General features: G+C 44.8%; 1 long non-coding RNA gene across 1 annotated transcript in view; it reads left to right on the top strand.

The window, feature by feature from the left end:
- The window catches only part of LOC135298476 (uncharacterized), a 189396-nt gene that overhangs the window by 134636 nt on the left and 38887 nt on the right, over positions 1–15873 (top strand). Inside the window, exon 21 of the long non-coding RNA XR_010360469.1 lies at positions 7547–7693. This is a non-coding gene — a long non-coding RNA (uncharacterized LOC135298476). The remainder of the gene's footprint in view (positions 1–7546; positions 7694–15873) is intronic.

The raw sequence follows: 15873 nt of genomic DNA, 5'->3' as shown, positions 1-15873 counted from the left end.
GTAAAGCCCAGGCTAATTCAGAGTGCAACATAACCAAGGATTTTGCTTATTCATAAGAATTTATTAAGCTGTGCAAAGATAGTGCTGTTTTAAAAGTTTTTAGATAGAATCTGTTATCTTCTAAAAGAGCAGAAAATGCAAATGGCTCCTACAATCAGCTGTATCTGCTTAGACTTGCTAAATCATAAGGAGTCATGGTGCAAAACAATGCAGCAACACTCCAAATTTATGGAACAGTGATGCTGGATGACAATGGAATTGCAAAGGAAGTGCTGAGTACATCAAAAATGAATACCTAGAGGGTCCATTTTGTATGGCGATGATTATAAGTATCACTCTGTGTGTGAACATAATCCCCTCTGACAGCAGTTTACTAAATGTGCTGGAGATTATTGAACAAAATACAAGTTGAGGTCACATTTGGGTTCTCATTGGGCAAAGCACTGTCATTTTCTTCTCAATCCAGCTAAAACTGCAGAGTTGCAGGAGGCACTCAGGTTCTGTGCAACCAACGGGAGGTTGGGACCTGTGCTCAGAGCAGTGCAGAGCTGTGCACAGGAAAATCAGCAGGTCATCATGTGCTTCTCTTAGCTCTGGGAACAAGTGTGTTATTTGTCCTCAGGAGCTCTTTGTTAAACAGTGAATCGCTGACCAAACGCCCCAGAGGTGGCAGTGCCACTCGGATGGACAGTGCAGCACTATGGACACACACTGACACACGAGGGTGAGAAAGAGAGAGGGTATTTACAATATTCACTTCAAACAGAAGGTTCACAACCTCTGCTTTAGAATCCATTTGTTATATTACGTACCCATTTCATTTCACCTAACAAATCAGTTGTGAATATTTATTTTTAGCAGTGAATCACACTTCTGGGCACACTTAACCAGAGCTCATCTGTGGTGTGTCCAGTAATCTGTGTGCAGCTCTTTGCATCAGATGAGAAATGTACAACTTAATCACTTGTAACTATAGCTGTATACCAGGAGTGCTGTTTGATCCTAAAGCTGAAGAAACCACACTAACTGTATTTGATTATTATTTCCAACTTAACAGTCTCATGCAAAATGCAAGCGTTTATTTTAGCAGCAATCATAAAAATGAAGTATTTGTTTCTAGACATAGTCTTTGCTAATTTGTGCCACAGTAAATTTTTCTTTAAGTCAGTTTTGTGTCTTTAGCCACAGCTCCTCATAGGCATTTCCACAGAGAGCCAGACAAACAGCTGGTAGAACTGGGAGAGCTGCTGGTGTTGTGCAGTAGAGCTTGAGTCATTAGGCCAGCACTTGTGGTTAAAGTGCAGCTTACTCCAAGTGCAAGGGAAGGATGGAGAGGGTCACTAACTCCTGGGTGTGTTCAGCTGGGAATTTCATGCCTCACTTCTGCCCTTTCTGATGTGGAATTTCTCCTGCCTGTGTGAGGACATTAATGAGACCAACCCCTGCAAGTTTCAAGGTTTGAATTTTCCCCCCAGCCTCCTGTTAATGATGTGACAGTTCATTGCTGCAGGAGAGGGAGAGGATCTGCATCTGTGGTAACTAAAGGTCGGAGGCCCTGGGCTGCCTGGGCTGCTGTGCTCACCACACCCGGGGAGCAGAGAGGGCTGTGGTTTCTCAGTGTTAAGAGTGGCCTCACAAAAGAGAAGTATTTGAAATAACAATGGTTTGAAGTAGCATGATACTAACCCCCAGTTCTGAATTTAAAAAAACCAACAAAACTCTCAAGCCCTTGAGTACTTAATGATGGCTGAACAAACGTGGAATGACCCAAGGAAGATGGAAAGTCACAGAAGTTAGTGCTCCCAAAATGCAGCAGAGCTCAGTAGCCCTTAATAGCAGTTAAAGAGCTTTTACCATCTGTTAAGTAATTTCCTGTCATCATTGGTTATTAGAAGTAGGAAATGATGTAAAGGGCACGAACATGACAGAAAAAGAACAGCCAGCTTCTTGTGGGTTTCTTGAACGAGGTCATAAAAATGTGGTTATTAATACTGAAGTAGAAAGGACAAACATTTACAGAAAATGTTGTAGCTGCTCTGCTTCAAAAGAAAAGGATTACATTTTTCTTAACAGTAAATATTTAGCTCAAGTCTTGCACTTGTTACCAGTATGAAATGAAATTTATTATAATATTCATCTCCAAAAAGCAACATAAAGTTTAAGGGTTCTAAATTCAGTGTGTCATAGCTGAGCTAAAACCAATTATGGAAAACCCAATTTGAGGCTCATGACTTGGAACAGATTAAAACCAAGTAACCAAAAACCCCCAAAGCTGTGTGTGCTTTTAAGCTGCATTTTACATGCAAACATACACACATTTTTACTTATACATCAGTATGGGCCTTCATGGCCCTAATTCTAATTTCTTTTTTCCCTGCTTCTTAGTCAAAACAGATTCCCCAAAATACATTTCTTTCAAGGTATTAGCTGCATCTCTTTAAACATTCTGCTGGAATTTCAGTCTGTAGGTCTGAGGTTGCACAGGGATCCTCGGGTACGTACCTGGCTATTTTTTAGTCTTGTTTCCTTCAGCAGGTGGATCCATCTCACTGCAGTTCATAATGCCCATCAGAGTTACACACCTGACCTGCCCTGGCTGTGAGCTTGGAGACAGCAGTGGGAGAGGCTGCTGAGACCCAACAGTGCCCAGGCATGTGGCCACAAAGTGGCACAAACAGAACAGAAGTACAGGAAGCTGCAGGAGCCATCCAGGAATCAAAGAGAAAGTCATGTCCAAGCTGTCCAGGCTGACCCCCAGATGTGGCTGCAATAACAAAATAACAGTGTGAGAAGTGGAGAAATATTGTAAAGAAAAAAATGAGGAGTCAGGCAGCTGCTGTGGCAGATGATGGAGAAAATGCCCAATAAATACCAAGAAGGGGGAATTAGGATGGCAAAACCAGGGCCACTGGGGTAAGAGAAGACAGGGTGAGCTGTGTAATGGCAGACAGGGTAAGAAAAGGAATAGAAGCTGGTGCTGCTCCAGGCTCCTTTGCAGCAGCTCAGCACTGGACATGGTGGGAGCCCTTGGGCACTGCCCTCCACCAGAGCCCCGCAGGAGCCTCTGCCTGAGGCTGGGGCTCTGTGGCTGCTCTGGGCCTTGGGGACTGCAGTGTCTGCACGTCTGTGGAAGGCCTTCTGCCTTTCTGGGGGCTCTCGGCAAAACCTGGTGAATAATATTGAAGTATTTCATTTTATTAGAGTCATTTTTCACAATGTAACTTTTTGTATATGAAAAGTGTGCTCTGTATAAAATGTGCCACATATTTAACACAAAACCAATTTTATTTTGGTTTTGCCTGCTGCACGTCTAAACATTTAGGTAAAAAAACAGAAGCATTGGGTTTGTGTTGCCAAAATCTTACTCATAGAGTACTTTATCCCATTATTTTTTCCATCTGTTTTGTCTCTTAGAGATTATTGCTGCAGCTTAAGAATTTGATTCATTTCCACCAAGGCATAGGAAGAGAAGGTGCAGAGAGACAGAACTGCTTAAAACTTCAGTCTTAACTGCTGAAATATTCTGTTTATGAAAATACTTTCTGAATTTATGTTCAAAATACTCTGCCTGATTTGCTGAATGAGGAGGAAGGCAGAGCAGGGGAATTTTCTCTGTCAGGTCTCCACAAGTACAGCTGTGTTGAATATTGAAATCTGGCATTTGCAGTCAGTGCATATTGTGATATGCTTTTTTCAGGAAGCAGCAGTCTGTGAGAGATATGATTGTCTTTTTATTAGAGGAAAAACAAAATATCAAACAAGCACTGAAATCTATTTTCATGTAAGTTGATGTTATTTGCTATTTTAATCAAAAGCTGTTTGTGAGAGCCTCTGCCCTTTGTTGCTTTAGAGCCCAGCAGCAATTTGGGAGGGTGTGTGAAGGACAGTGTGATGTCTGGATGGTGGTGGTGGCCAAGGAGCCTACAACAAAGACAACATTTGCCAAAGTGAGCACCTTTTAATCAGTGCTCTGACACCTAACTAAAAGCTGGGCTGCACAGTCCTTGAGTGCCCAAGGCCCTGTTGTTGCAGCAGCTTCACTCTGCAGAAGTGCTGTGTCAGGTGTGCAGCTCCACCTGCTCTCAGCCTCGCCCTGCACCTGAGACGTGTGTGAGTCCAGAAATAACAGGGTCCTGCTGGCACAGGGCCTCAGGCCTGGCACCTGCAGGAGGAGCAGGCCAGCCCTCGAGCCAGAGCCTCACCCCTCCGTATTTCAGTGCCCAGGAGGGGGTGAGGCTGAAATGCTGACCTTCTCTCAGAGTGCAGTGTACCACAGATCAGTGCAATTGTTGGGTTACAGCCAGGAAATCAGCTACTGGTGCAGGGTTACTGTGAAATAAGCAGAAATGCAGCCTGCCTAAAATGGAAAGGGAGCTCAGGAACTACGTGTCACCAATTCTGTACACCCAAAGTCTCTTTGATGTGAAAAAATGGGCAAAAATAATTAGGTTTTAGGTTTGGGTTATTTGGGGTTTTATTCTAGAAAACCAGAGTCAGGCTACCTGAGCAGTTGTTGCACTGTAACCAGGGCATCTCAATGGTATTTGAAGGTGAGAAACTGACTATGGGGTGAGTGAGTCTGTGTATCAGAACCAGCACCAAACCCCTTGGTACATTCTCAGTAAGTTGGAAATGTGAGCTCTCAGAATGTTGAAAGCAGTGACAAAGAAGGTGTGACAGTTTAAAAGCAAATATCAAAAATCAAGTAAAATAAATCTTTGAACAAGCTGAACTCTAAATATTTAAAACTCACAAAAAGTGTAAGAAGTGAAGCAGAAATAATTGTTGGTGCTAATATCTAAAAGCTATGAAATGCCTGCATGTGTCTAGGCACCATTTATTTCCCAAGATGTCGGATTTCACACTGACAGAAAATTGCCACCCCCAGTCTGGTATTTTTGGAACTGCTCAGTGCCCAATCAGTCAGGGACAGTAGTTAACAATTGCAAGCCTGGTGCCTGGAAATGAAATAAATGGGAGTGTTCCTGCTGGGGTCTAGAGCAGGATGGTGGCGGGAGGTGGTGGCACTTGGGGTGCCCAGCAGCTGCCACTTGACCCACTCCAGTGAGCTTTTACCAGCCCTTGGACTGTTCCCTTCTGTCCCTGCTAGCAGGGTTTGGAGGGGTCAGTGGGAACACAGGAGCCCAAACAGTCAGTGCTCCCCTGGATTTTAACCCACAGGCACAACAGCCTTTAACTCCATCAATCTGTAAATATTGCTACAAGCCTGCTTTTGTAACATTCCTTTACTTTGTTTTCCCTGGAGAAGATTTTTTTAAATTTTGCAGAAGCTGGAAGAGAGCATCGGGCTAAGATGATGATGTAGCCAGCAGTGGGGATCGGTGGAGGAACGAGGGAGAGCAGCAGGGCTCTGTGACAGCAGGAGTGAAAGCACAAGCAGGGAACCACCTTGCAGTCCTGATCCACCAGGAACAGCCTGCACCAGCAGCTGCCCCGGACAGAGTCCAGGGCTGCCACCCCTGGAGGGACAGAGCCCAGAGCCACAGGGCTCCGCTTTGGAGGGCGAGCTGGGGGAGTCCTGCTGGCTTTCTGAGGGAGGAGAGGTGGGCAAGCAGGGCCCGAAGTTTCAGAGTTTTCTGTTGCTGTGGTGCTTTTCTGTGGAGCCAGTGAGGTGAAGCGGCCCCGGCAGGACCAGGTACAGGTATCCCTGAGAGGCATCCAGGGCCAAGGAGGAGGTGGCAGAGGTGTAAAGAGCCACCAGGGAGTGGGAGGAGCTTTGAGGCTGGTTTGTCCCAGCATGTGCAATTCCATCCTGAGCCTGGTGCAGAGGCTGCATTGGCAGCCTTGGAGCTGAAGCCTCAAGGTCCTGCGGGTGTCAGCAGCTCCAAAGCTGTCCAGAGTGGGCAGGGCAGGTTCAGTTGGCATCTCCAGTTCCCATCCCAAATGGGATGGAGTCCATGCACGCTCCCAGCCACTGTTAGGGGAGGGCCAGTGGAGACACACAGTGTGTGGTGTGTGCCATGATGGAAGTGGCTGCTCTGGTAGCAGAGCAGCCTGTGTTTCCCTGCCTGTTAATCCCTGTTCTCCTCAGTGTTGAATTAAATCTCTTTCTGTGACATTTGGAGACTAACGGGGCCAGACCAGAAGGAGCTGGGAAAGCTGTGGGATATGGTCTGCACTACGCAGAGCCCATTCACTCTGGCAGCCTTGGCTTCTGTGGCACGAGGTAGAGATAAGTAGCAAAAGCTGCTCAAGGAGCAGCTCCCTGTGCATGTTCCAAAGGCAGGAGAGGGATTCATCCTGGCAGTGGTTCCCTTGTATCTCTTCCAGAGGGTGATGGGCACTGAGCAATGGAGCTGCTCCTTCCCATGGTGCTGTGGAGGGAGTGGTGCCTGTGTGTTCCTTCCCAGGTGCATCATTTCCAGCCCCAGGGGTGATACAGCCTGGGGGTGACAAACAGCTCGGTGGTACCACACACCCCTAACACCTGATTAACTCAGGCTTTCCAGAGCCTGCACTGCAGAAAGGAAGGGGCTGCAAGTGTCAGGGTTTCCCTGAGAGCAGCACAAACATGTCCCCTCCTGCCTGCATGGGATCAACAGCCTTTCCTCGGCGGAGATGAGCCCTTTCCTGGGACCTTTTTGTGTCACAGTCTGCAGAGAATGAGGGAGGCTTTTCCCTGCCTCGCTGAGTGTGCTGCTTTAGCACTTGTGTGTAGCTTAGCTAAGGCAAAGAGAGCTCCTTCTACTCACAACAGCACTCGAATTGCGGGGCTACTCAAGGAAAAGTATTTCTCAGTCACTCCTTTGGAATCTGCTGTATTTGACATGGAAGTGCTAACATGAGTGGAATGAGTGGGAGAGAATAAAGAGCTTTGATTTCTCAAGGCTGGTGATGAATGGTGGTGGTGATGGGAACTGTGGGCTAATTGCATCTCTTTTTTTTCCCTTCCCTTTTTTTCTCTTTCTTTCATCCCGTAATTGAACGAGCTGCTAAAGGAACCTTAGGATTAAGTATTGAACAGAGTGGTTCCTGAGTGAGTGTCGCAGCTGATGCACCAGAGAGTTGTGCTGGTTCTTTTTACACTTGTGGTGTTGAGAGAATGCTCTTGACACAGCTTTGCCTCTCGTGCCTGCACACACAGAGCTCTCAGCAGCAGGAGGAAGGATGGAGATGCTCTGTGCCTGTGCACTGAGCTGGGTTGGACAGATCCACTCTGAGTAGAGAGGGAAGCTGCTGAGCTTCCCAGGGGTAGAGGGGTAGAGGGGGTTCCCAGGGAACAGGCAGCCTTGCCTACAGAAATCACTACTTAAAGCTGATGTTCCACCAACAAAGACTAAGAAGGAAAAGAAACATAATAAGTAATCTGAAGAGACAGCCATGCTGTGCTGAAAAAAGCCTTTAGAAGTAATTAGATAAAAAATGTGAGATTTTGTGCAGAGTTAGGGTCCCTGAATGGATTAATTAAAAACAAAGATGCATTTTCTGTCAGAGATCTATCCCAAGTAAAACCAAAATGCAATTCAGCTTTTAGATGGAAACTGACTGTGCATCAATAAACATTTTTCCTTTTTTAACTTCACAGAGTGACTGAAAGAAGGCAGAGAACAAACACTGCCAGTTCCCCTCATTGTCATGAACACTGAAGTACTTTGCTGAAGCAAAATGTTAAGAAGCTGGGACTGGACATTTAAACACTCAAAAGTTACTGAGTTTTCTGCCCAAGTTGATGGTGAGTAGGCATTCCCGCATTCCTGCAGGATGTGAAGTGTCTAAGCAGGGGAAGGAGCAGGACAGCTGAGGAGCTTCAGTCACAGCCTGTGTTGCTTCAGCTATTGCCAGGGGAAGGCGTTTGGCTCATCAGAGTAGTTTGTATGTAAATCAGGCAAGGTTATTTGTGTTTCAGTGTTACTTAGAAGTCAAACAGCCCTTCTAGAAAGAAAGTTTAGTCTCATCAACACATGCATTCCACCTTCCTCCCAATGGGGAAGCAATTAGAACAGCAAGGAGAGTATTCCCAAACAGCATTGCTTAACAAACAGGTTTGAAGGGTTTGCTTGCCTTTTTTCAAATCCAATAATAATACTGACTTGATGTCTCTTTTGTCTTTGTATTTTACTGCCTCATGTTTTGAGCATAGACAATCATGTACAAATCTTCTGGTTTGTACCAGTTCATTGGAGTGTTGCTAGTACAATTTTTTTCTTGTTGTATAGTGGGAAAAGATGCAGAAGATAATTCTGGTGTCTTACATGTTCTCAAGAGCTCAATAAGAGATGGAAAACCTCCAGAAATTGCTTAGCAGGATCTTTCCTAGCTCATATGCTGGATTTTGGTAGGCAATCCAATCTGATGACATTGTCAAGGTGGGGGCTGGCAGTTATCCACTCAGAAATGCTGGATTTTGTTAGTGAGACCATGTTCTGTATGGAGACAGCAATGCCTGGGTGAAATTCCATGGCTCATGCTATGCAGGAAGGCAGGAGAGCAGGTCTTAGGGGTTCACTAAGCTCTTGAGGTGCAATTTTGGGGAACTGTCAGTCAGACTGGGAGTCAGGCTCCCAGAGGATGAGAAGCACACAAATATTTGTCTTTTTTTATTCTTTCTTCTCCTAATGTGCAAGTCAGCATCACGTGAAAGATCTGTTGCAGGCCATGAATCTTATTCTCCAGGGCAGCTGTGGTTGTCTCTCTTCAGTGTTCTCTTCTATACATTTGGGAGCTCTTTTGTGTAAGAGGTGAGCACACTGAGCTAACAGTGGTGCTTAGGAAGGGGATTAACTTCTATCCATGATGGGTATTCCAGTGAAGTACCACCTATGAGAAGAAGAGAAAGGAAGAGAGTAGGAGAAAGGAGAGGGACTTGCACTATACACAAAAAGATTCTCCACAGATCTAATCCAAGTATAAAAATACTGTCTGCCTTGCTCTTAGAGGTGGTTTGAAAAATTACTGGCTAAGTCAAAAGAGTCACACCTGGAATTTCAGTTGAGATTTTCAGAGGAATTCTTATCAAATGTCTTCCTATGATGTGGAATGATGGTGTGAGAATAAATGAACTTATCATCACATTAGCCACCACGGAGGTTCTGCTGTCCATCGTTTCATCATCACCTTTTCTCTGCAGTTCCCCCTAACATGCTGTAGCCTAATGCCCTCTTTTCTCATCACTGGGGTGCAGAGGTTCAGTGCCCAGTTCTGCAGTATTGCCTTGGAGATGCCTCCTTTTGGCTTTTGTGCCTTGTTTCATGGGGAGCCTCTCAACAGAGTGGATTTAACTTGGTAAGTCTGTTTGGCTGTCACTGTTAGTAATGTGCTCAAACTTGGATAATCTCATTTCTGTCCTTGTGAAAAACAGGTTTGTTTTTCAGACCTTTTCCCCTTTGAGACCACAATGATGTAAATGCTAACAGAGCTCTGTGCATTTATGCATACACGTGTTCCAGAGCCTAGAAGCACAATTTCCCATCAACATTTCCAGGCTGGGAACAAAAGCAGGGTTTCACATGAAAAGCACCTTTTTACCTTTGCAAGAAACCTCTGTGTGAGCTGGGTGTGCTCAGGCAAGTGCACTTCATTAGGTAATTCTGCTCTCAACTGTGTGCTCACAAACCTTTCCCATTTAACCTCGGAGAAGGATGTGCGTGTGTGAAGTCAATGAGCTCTCGCAGCCCTGGGAGTCATCCTTTTGGAAACTGTTAACAACTGCAATAATAATATTTTTAAAGCTGCTTCCTGAGGTTAACAGCTGAAGGCCATTGGAGATCCCTGCTCCAGTTTCCAGCATATCATGGTTAAAGCACTGGTGTGGTGTCCAGCCCCGTGCTGAGACGTGTGCCAGCCACAGCAGCCAGGGCTGTTAAGTTTGCTAGGGGCTGAGAGGCACCACAGGTACCCAGGGCAGGTAAGTTTGTGCTCAGAACAGCACAACAATGGACAGCAGCAAAGTCCTTGTTCCTCCTCTCTTCCACAGGGGTGATCCTCTGAGCTTCCCTCCCAGCCTGGTGCTCCATGGAGGTGGGCTGGGCTAAGGGATTACAGCAAACTGTAGTGAGCTTCCAGAGCAAGGAGAGAAAGGCAGCAGGTGGGAGGTGTGTACAGAACATGGCCTTGGCTGGTGGCACTGGAACCAGGGTCACTGCTGCGTGGTGCCAGCCAGTGCCAGAGCCACTGCTTTTATCTGTATGTCTGTGGCACTGGAGACCCATTTGCAGTGCCAGTGATTTGCTTTGGTCTGGTTAAAAGATGCCTGAAGACTCAAGAACACCCAATTCCAGTGACTTTTTAAAACTGTAGGTATCTTTAGCCTGCTGGAATTAAGTTCTTACTTGGCAAATTCAGAGCTACTGTCTTCCACAGAACAAAAAGCATAAAGGCATTCTCATTTTATCCTGTGGGAGCTACTCTTGATCATGCAAGACCCCACACACTATTCCTATGGATGCTTGTACTGACAGTCTCTTTTGTAATGTGGCTGCTCTTACAAATCTCCTCTTTTTAATAATGACCTGCTTTTATTCAGAAATAGTTGGGCTGTAGCAGCCCAATCTGTTTGAGAGAACAAAGACTGAGCTTTTTAAAGCTGAACTGTTTGAATGCTTTTTAAATCCTTCTTTTTAAAAGAGAAATCTGATATTCTCCAACACTTTAGGTTGTACATTTGCTATAACAAACTACATGCTGCTGATGTGCTGGGGTTTTTGACTTTTTTAATAAAATGTTTTCCAAATAAATGGCAAAATTCCCCATGGGCACAAGGGTATCAACAGTAGTGCTAAACATCTGCTTTGTCTCTGTAGACTGCACCATGTGGAATCCAGAATATCTGGTTCAGTGCTGTGCCTGTCTTCCAGTTATACTCAAAACATCAGCTTTTCTTGGAGAACATTTGGTAAAAGCTCCCTTCATTGCTTTAAGCCAATTCCCATGAGGATATTACTGCTTCAGATCCCTGTGAAATTGTTCAGATTAGAGAAAAACAAAGTTGTCAACATTTGTGTGCAGAACAAAATACTGCATTGCAATTATAAGTGTGGGACAAGGCAAATTCCAACAGCATGGAATACATTGTCATTCTAATTTTTCCCCCAGCATTTCCAGCTCTAATGGAGTATTCTCTGGTCCAGAAGACTAATTTCTTTTGTAAGAAAAATTATTAATATTTCTGAATTCAGTCACCAGTTCTGTCTCACCTCAGCAGACGAATGCTTGCCATGGAAGTAACAAAACACAGCTGACATAAACAAGATCTTGATTTGTGTTCCCATTTCAACAAGCTCTAAGTCAACGTGATGTGGTAAAAAAGGTGAGAGAACTGCCTTGCTAACGACAAGGTTAAGGAGTTATTTAGGGAAAAAAATCGAGCCAAACAAGTGTGTTTTGTCTCATGTTTGCAAGTTTTACTGAAATCGTGTCTGCTGTAAATTATAAACCAAACAGCCAGAGTTATCTGCAGCAACAGGATCTTTCACAATCTTCTGAGGCTCCCTGAATTACAAATTCTCTGCGGTTGCATTGTCTTCTGATTCAATTGCACGATTAACGTGATCCATTCCTCTTATGTGCATCAGTTTTACTGCATTATATGTATGTCATGAGCAGGGTTTGTGGTTGAAAAGGGAATTGTACTGCCACAGGATGAGAGTGAAAAAGCATAATTGAGAGACAAGTCATGAACATCCTTTATTATGGCCTAACAGCCATGCTAATAGTCTGCCTTCACATTTGTCTGTAAAAAGCACTTTAAGAAGCTGTGTCTCACAAAATAAATCTAATTTTGACATTAGGATACTGTTACAACATACACAGCCTGTAGATGACATAAAATGGTTGTTTGCTATACACTCAACTGAGAGACACAAACACAGCCTTGACTGGGAGGAGGCATCAAAAACCAGGGCTTCTAGTGCTGGGCTGACTTTTTGTACCCAGAGGAACAATATATTTCCACCTAAGAGCTGTTCACCTTTGTTTGAAGTAGGGGTAATATTAATATACAAATGGTGACCAGAGGTTTTCACCCAGATTATACATGTACAGAACTCCATACATGAAGCTGGAACATCTGTCTCCTGGAAATGCGGCCGAGGAAAGGGAGAGAACCTGTGCAGATATGAACCTCACACCTGAACTGCAGAAAGGCACCTTCTACCTGTCCTTCCACCCAACTGTTCCTCACCCAAGGAGTCCTTTTTGTGCTGTTTTCAGTGCCCATGGAAACAGAAAAACTAAAGAAAGATTAATGATTTGTGTGTGAAATTTCCTTCCAGGGAACTAACTGCAGATTGCAGTGGTTATTGGTACTAATATCTCAAGTCTAATCAGGGAAAATTAGGAGCAAACATTTACTTTGCATCCTACAATCTGTGTTTGGGCTTGAAAACAAGAACCTTTTTTCTCTTTTTGGTACTGATTTTCCTTTTCTTGATTTTGTTTCTTGTTTAAAGAAAATAATGGGAAAAGGAAATCCATCTCAGGAAAGAGAAAAGCTGTCCTGTCACCGTGGGTTTGGAGAATGAAAGGTGGAGTCCAGGGTGAGAACTGGGCGGAGGGAGCTCCCCTGCCTGAGATGGAGCCCTGCAGGGTGTTAGTGTGGTGTGGGCTGTTGCTTTCTCAGGTCTGGAGCTGGGAGTTCCCCTTGTGGGCAGAGCTCCACCTGAGCGCTCGTGCTTCTGCATGTTCAGTGCCAAACGGGCCAGTCTGTTCCATGTCCTAATTAGTGTGGGAATTCTCTTTGCTTGACTCATGCCTTGTGCCAGTTGATTGTAAAAGTGGGAGAAACTCAATAGACAGTTTTGAAGTTATCCATTTCCCCATCCAAAATGGTTTTGGGCAGCAGGGTTCAGTGCTTTCATTCAAGCAGCAGTTCTGTGCTACAGATGGGAAACAAAATGGTGGAAGTACAATTTCCTGCAGGATTCTGCTGAACTTTGAACGTGAGTGAGAGGACAGATTGTGACTATGTTATTCTTGCCAAATGTTACCTTGCTCCACACCATAGGATGCTATTTAATGTCAGCAAAAGCTTCATGTTCTGGTCCAGCACTGATTGACATGCTCTGTCTGAAAGTCAGATGGAGAAAACCTGTGTACATGTCCTTCCATGAAATAGTTAACTGCCTTGTGAGCAATAATATATTCCCTTTTGTTTGTAGAATAGAGATACGTTTTAAGTAGCATTCACCTTTAGCTTTTATTTTGCTAATTTTTTATACTTCTATGTTTGATACACCATTCTTATTAACTGAGCAACATCAGCAGTGCGGATATTTAGCACGCTTCCCTTCCAACAGTGTTTTATTTTTGTTGAGGAGTTTTTAGTTTGTAACCAGTCAGTCTGTAATTCTGATGAGCTGCGTCAAAGGCTCCCTGTGCCAGATCCTGTCTTTGTGACATTTTTGGAACTCCAGAAATAATAGTGAGGAGTTAGAAATGCAATCCAACAAGGCATTGCACCAGGCAGCTACCTCGAGAGATTGCAGGAAGTAATAGCCTTTATTAAACTTGAGAAAAACTAGCAGCTAACTCTACTTTAATGCCAGTAGTTATGTGTGTTTCTGTGATAGAACAGCTTTGACAAGCCACTCAGACGGTTCAAACAGCCTCGTTACACGCAAATCCAACTCTGTTACTGTTGAGGGGCTCTGCTGATTTATTAGTGCAGTGCTGCCTTACACTTGGTTTATTCTTTGGACATGTTTCCAGAGGGTTTAGTTTCACAGTCTCTTGGGCATCGCATTTTGTTGACTGGCCATCATCTAAACTTGGCCAAGAGCAATCAGATGAGCTTTCTGCCCAAGCTCTGTAAGCTACATCTGTTCTCAGTAATTGACAGTGCAGAAATCCTCCCCACAACTCCTCCTTGGGGCACGCTGTATCCTCACTTGCCCTGCACATCCATCACTTGGTTCTGCACATCAGTCACCTGCCTTGTATGCACTGTTCCAGCAGAACTTCCCGTGCTGGGGACGAGGAGATGTGGTTTGGGAGAAAGAGGTGGCATCACCAGCAGCGGGAAAGGAAGGCTGAGCATCAGGGAGCACTTGGCAGGACGTAGAGGATGCACCACTGACAGCACAGGCGCACGGCAGCTGCCCTGTCCTTCCCCTGAAAGCCAAGGCATTTGGATCCCAGCAGGTCCCATTTTCTGTACAGTGTTTGTGCCACTGCAGAGTTCCCGTCCCTGAAGAGGGCATCAGATGGACCTGCAGGAATTCAATCCCATTTTCTGTTTTGTACCAGCATGAGAATCAACCTAAGGAAAAGGAGGTGGGTTACAGAGAGCTGACAAGGCTGTGGCTCTGTGTGAGCACTGCCCAGCAACAATGAAAACATCCCCAAATTCTCAGCACTGTTTCCAGCACAGAACCAAAACACAGCCCCATAGCAGCTGCTGGGGAAGACGGGGGAACTGCCCCAGCCCAAAGCAGCACACTGAGGTGTTTGCATTGTCTCCTTGTGCTTTTATTAATGGATTTTTATGTGAGAGTGTGATGGCTGAAAAGCAACCTGCCACGGTGGCTGCGTACATTGGGAAAACTCTCCTTGAAATGTGTGGTCTGACCCGTGTGCTATTGTGTGTCCAAACGGATTTAGTGTATCATAACCCTCCTAGAAAAACAAAAGGACAAAGAAGATGGGATTGCTAAGGGAGACATTAGATTTCATTTCACACTGGTAATAGTTTAGAGATGTGTGCTGGGCAAAATGGGATTCAATTCTGTGGCACTTTTCTTTTTTATTGCTGCTAAGTGATTTCAGTATTCAGTCTAAAGTGATATTGAGAGCGTTCGATGGAACGGGGACGAAATCAGGGAGTGCTGGAGGCTCAGAGGAGGCCACAAATCTCTACTTGACTGGAGGGAGCCTTGGGGAGCCATCCCAGCTGGCCTCAGCAGGTGTTGTTTAACCTGAGGCTGCTGGTGAGCACCTTGCTGGGGGTTAGAGGGAGCGAGGTGCCCCGATTGCATTTTGGACATCACATGGTTTTGGCTTTGCCATGAGCTTCCCACTCTCAGGAGCATTTATGGCTAAAAGTTATTGCCCAGCTGGTGCTGCCTGACAGACATATCATAAGTGGGAAATGCTTTAAGCCCTGTAACCTTTCAGTTTGTGGCTGTTGGAAGCCAATGACGATTGCTACACAAACAAGGAGGCACAGCTGCAGTCCACAAGGGAAGGGTCACAAATATTGTGCTGGGGGAGGGGGTCACTTCTCCTGAATGTGTGTCCTGCTGCTGATGAAGCCACAGAAGGGGAGTGTTGTCATTTGCTCTACATATCCTGCATTGTCATGGTAAGAGTAATTTCTCAGTTTCTTGAGTTTTAAACTCAAATGTTCATGATTTGCTCTGTAACAGTGTAAGGTGTAGGATCCTAAATCAGATGATGACAGGAGGAGCCTGAGGGGCACAGGTGGAACTGTTGAGGATCTGCTTTGGCTTCTGCATTTTTGGGCAAAGAACTGAGGAAGTGTGAAATGAGGGCAGTAGAGAAAAATGCATCAGACAAAGGCAGTGGCTCAGTAGGCACACACATTAGCGAGGGTTTCATGAACCTGTTTTTGTTTTCTATGTAACAGGGTTACAATAGAAAAACAAGTTTCTGTTCTGCAAGAAGAGGCTCAGGAGCTACACTATTGTCCTCGCTATGCTTTTGGAATCCTTCCTATTTCTAGGCATCATCTCATTTTCTCTAACAAAACATTGAGTTGCTGTTAAAGTGCTGTGAAATTTAAAAAACAAAACCAAAACAACCAACCTTTGAGAAGATTTTAAATTTGTGTCTTGCGGTTAAACAGCCTTGGCTTTCTTTCTGGAACCAAATTGCTCCTAACTTATTGTCAGCACAGAATATTTTGTACAGTTTTTGTGGAGTACATTGGGGGCAAACTTGTGGGTTTGGTCTTTCTTA

Source organism: Passer domesticus, chromosome 4 (genome assembly GCF_036417665.1).
Source record: "Passer domesticus isolate bPasDom1 chromosome 4, bPasDom1.hap1, whole genome shotgun sequence".
In the NCBI taxonomy this organism is placed as follows: Eukaryota; Metazoa; Chordata; class Aves; order Passeriformes; family Passeridae; genus Passer; species Passer domesticus.
This window is presented reverse-complemented; position numbering and strand designations above follow the sequence as displayed.